Source organism: Microtus ochrogaster, chromosome 8 (assembly GCF_000317375.1).
Source record: "Microtus ochrogaster isolate Prairie Vole_2 chromosome 8, MicOch1.0, whole genome shotgun sequence".
Lineage (NCBI taxonomy): Eukaryota > Metazoa > Chordata > Mammalia > Rodentia > Cricetidae > Microtus > Microtus ochrogaster.
The window spans coordinates 14,819,926-14,824,594 of NC_022015.1; positions in this window are offsets into that span (position 1 = coordinate 14,819,926).

Consider the following 4,669-nt stretch of genomic DNA (forward strand, 5'->3'; position numbering starts at 1 on the left):
CCCCCCCCCCGCCACCCTTCAGTCAGGAAGCAGGGTGTAGCTTCAGAGGGGGAAATGACTCTTCTGGGAAAGGTATCTGGGTCTTTATGGTGGCAAAGGCTGGCTGTGCCCTTGAGTGAAATGCTGAGAACTTCACAGTACCTCAGTATCCACAGCTGTGAAATGGGCCCAAATAATCGTGGCTGCCTCAAAGTCCTTACACAAGGGTCCTGAGAGAGCAGATACCAAAGCCTTTGCAGATCACCTCACTGCAGGCTGCATGGAGGGTTTGCTGACTGGCATTTCCTGTGCCTGGAACACTGCCTGGCTAACTGCTAGGAGAATAAACAGGGGCCTGTTCCTCAGGAGACCATTATGGCTAAGCCAGGACTGAAGCTGGATATGGCAGTGCTAAACTCTCCTGGCAATCTCAGGAAGCACAAACTACCGTTCCCATTACTCAGAAATGGAAACTGAGGCCCAGAAAATATGAGAGGATTGTGAATGAATTATAATTAAAGGTTGGCTATGGCGATGCACAGAATAGCATCAGAACTCCAAAGGCTTACACAGGATGATCGCTATGAGTTCGAGGCCAGTTGTGTCTCAAAAAAAAAAAAAAAAAAAAAGTAACATGGTCTACCAGCTAGCTCGTCTCTGCAAGCCTGACTATGTGAGTCGGATCCACGAGGAGAGTAGAAAGAATTGACCAGTTGTTCTCTGACTTCCACACATGCCTCATGGCAAGTGTGCCCCATCACACAACACACACACATGTAAATATACATCACATCACACAATGCACCCCCCACTCTCACACAAAACACATACACACACATTACACACGTACACATCACATACGCACACACCACGCACGCGCACACGCATGCACACATCACACCTCACACAGACGAACACCCTCCCACCCCTCCACACCACACGCACACACACTCCCTCCCCCTAACCCCCCCACATGCACACCCCCCCACCACACATACACCACACATGCACACACAAGTCACACCACACACACGCACACCCCTTCACACCACACATGCACACACACCACACACACACACACACACACACACACACTACACAGTAATAGTAATAGTAGTAGCAGTTGTCATTGTCATAGTAGTAGGAATATTAAAAACTAACAAAAATGAAGATAGTTAAAGGACTCAGTCCTTAATCCAGGTCCATGGAGTCACCAACGCTGGGTTTGATGAAAGGGCTCTCAGGAGTGGCAGGGATCCGAGCCTCCTGCTGGCGGACTGAGCACGTCCCACACAGCTAAAGCATGGGGCGGATCCTCATCCCGGGCGTCTTTGCCCTCTTTCCCCAGCCACCACACCCCACTCCGCGCTCACCTGGCTCGGGCTCCCGCAGCGCTGCGTTCTTCTTGAGCCTCTTGGTTCTCCGCGCCAAAGCCAGCACCGCCAGAGGGACCGCAGAGTTGGGCTGGTCCTGGGACCGCCCCGCCCTCTGCCTCCGCCCCAGCTGTCCTGCCCTGTGGCTCTGCGCTCTCCAGCCTAGAGCTCCGCAGTCCCATCACCTGACGGTGAGCAAACGGTGTCAGGGCTGCGTTTCTGGTAGAGAAAAGAGGCGAAGGAACTGCGAGCCTGCCCTGTCCTGTCTTTCCAGTCACCGTTCTTTCACGCCGTTCTTTATTCCACTTTCTCTATCATATTCCACCTGTTCCCCCTTCCAGCTCATCAGCCATCGTGTGTGTGTGTGTGTGTGTGTGTGTGTGTGTGTGTACGCGCTTGCGCGCTCCTGAGCTTAATTAGATATATACCCCTTTATCCATCCATCTAGTTTCCTGTCAGTTTCATTTCTCTGTATCTGTCCTTTTAAACTCACCCAGACATACATCAGTCCGTCTTTTCTTCAACCCACTCTTATGGTACACTTGTCCATCCAACCTTCCATCTACCCAAAGCCAATTTCCGTCCATTTATATGCTGGTTTTCCTTCCATCCATCCATCTACCTCCCTAAAAATATTCTTACATTCTTTTACCCCCCCCTCTTCCCTGTGGTGCTAGAGGTTGAACCTAGGGCCTCACACATGCTGGACAACTGTTCTACCTTGCCTCCACGTCCCCACTTTTTTTTTTTTTAAAGTTTACTTCCTCTGTAGCCTAAGCAGGCATTGAAGTTGTGGTCCTCCTGTCTCAGGAGCCTAGAGAGCAGGAATAAAGCCTGTGCCTCCAGGCTTGGTTCCACTGTTCCATTTTAAAGAATGCTTCTTTATCGTTGACCTTTCCTCTGTGCTGGGGAGCAGAAGGGCTTTTCCCATCCCTGGAAAACTCCTATTTGAGAGACAGTAGCCAAAGGGCTGGCTTGTGTCCAGCCTTCTACACTTCTGCTATAATGAAGCCACCTGGTTCAGAGTAGGGAGCCTGCCGCTTCCTTTTCTTTGAGAAGGGCCACAAATAAGCTCTCCACCTGTATGAACAAGTTCTGGGAACATCAGGTGAAGGAGGCAAATCCCAAACTTTGGCCTGCTCCTGCTGTGTGCCAGGTGGAAGAGTGTCCCATTCAACCTCTGTGATTTCTGTTTCAGCCTCATTTTAGAGATAGAGAAACAGATTCAGAAAGGAGGCTCAACGAGAGGTAGGCATAGGCCTTGGGGTTCTGAGATCTTGGCTTTGCCTCTTTTCTTTTGAGACAGGGTTTTACTTGGTAGACCAGGCTGGCCTTGCCTGATCCGCTTACCTCTGCCTCCTGAGTGCTGAGATTAAATGTATGTGCCACCACCGCCCGACTTTTTTCTTTTTTGTTACATTTACTTATGTGTACGTGAGTGCACACATGTGCCATAGTGCACACTGTGGAAGTCAGAAGACAACTTGCAGGAGGTGGCTCTCTCCTTCCATCGTGTGGGTTCCTGGGATTGAATTTAGGCCATCAGCCTTGGTGATAGGCACCTTTACCTGCTGAGTTCTCTTACTGGTCTTTTGCTACTTTCTTGCTGTATTTTTTGGGCAGTCGCAAGGCTTCGTTTCCTCATTCACAGACTGGGAATGATACGTAGGTTATTCTAAGCCTATGGCCGATGTGATAGAGCATGTGCAAATCCCAGAACACGGAGCTACTCAGCTGGCTCTCAACAGTAGCTGCTATCCCTATCTGAGAAGGTTGGATGCAAGCCCATTTGTTCTTCATCACCACTTCCCAAGCCCGTGTCTTCCCCAACCCTCCATCACAAGTCCAGCTGGACCACAGAGCTCACGTTCCTCAGGCAGCTGCCAGTGTTGGCTGACTCTCAAGGAGCATCACCACTCATAACTGCCACAAATTGTGTCCCACACCATACGTTGAAGCCCCAACCCCTAGGACTTCAGACCGAGTCATTAAACATAAGATTACTTCCAACGGTGTTCAGTAGTGAAGGCTCTCATTCCAGTACAACCGATGTCCACTGATGAGAGCGTAATCGGGGCGCAGACACGCCCACCGGAAGACGTCAAGCGGAGAATGGAGTTGTACTGTGTAAGCATAGCAGCTGTGGGAAGTTAGGAGACTGAGAAGATCCTTCTCAGGGCCTCCGGGGAGCCAGCTTTGCCAAGACCTGGATTCTGGATCGCCAGGCTCCAAAACTGTGAGATAATAACTTTATACGGAGTGGGGGCTGGGGAGATTACTCAGTGGTGAAGGACACTTGCACACCAAGGTTGGTTCCCAGCATACACAGTGGCTTATGACCATCCATAACTCCAGTTCCAGGGGATTTGACAGCCTCCTGGGGCATTAAACACACATATGGTGCATATACATATACACACGCCCACAAAACACTCAAACCATAAAATAAAATCTTTTTAAAAAACCTTAAATAACTTAATGATTATTTTTTTTCCAAGACAGACTTTTGCTCTGTTTGGGTTTCAGGCTGGTCTCGAACTCTCAACGTAGGCCAGGTTGGCTCTAGTTGACAGCAATTATCCTGCCTCCTGAAACTGGGTACTTTTATAAATAAGACATTTGTTTGGGTTTAAACTTTTGAAAACTTTTATTTATGTTAATTTCATGTGTGTGAGTGTTTTGCTTGTATGTATCTACATGTGTAGTGGGTGCTTGGTGCTCCAGAGGCCAAAAGAGGACACCAGACCCCCCGGGACTGGAGTTAGGCATGATTGTGAGCTGCCAAGCAGGTGCTGGGAACTGCACCCAGGTTCTCTGCAAGAGCAGCAAAGTGCTCCTCACCACAGGGATTTCTCTCCAGCCCCAGCTCAAAGTTCTCAGGGTGCACAGTTAAGATGCCTTTTTGCTGGCAGAGTTCTGAGTGGCACAGGGCACAGGGCACAGGGCACATGTATGTGTGTCTCTTTCGACTTCTCTTACCCTCCCTATATAAAGTCACCAGGATTCAGTCTTGGGGAATACAGCCTCAGCACCTTGTCTAACCCTAGTCACCTCCCAACGCTCCATCTCTGAACACCATAGCATATTTAACGTGCGAATGTTTGAAGGGCATGTTCACATCTTATCTAGACCACAACAGCATCCTAGTGAAATACTTCTCAGGCAAAGACAGAGCTTTGGAAGCTCCCAGAGCCCTGGACGTTCACTCTGTACTCCCCACAGCAGCTATTACTGTGATTGCTGTCTCAGTGACAAGTACACCTGTTCTTGAATTTCATAGAGTAGTAAGCACATACTCTTAGGTTTAACTTCTTCTT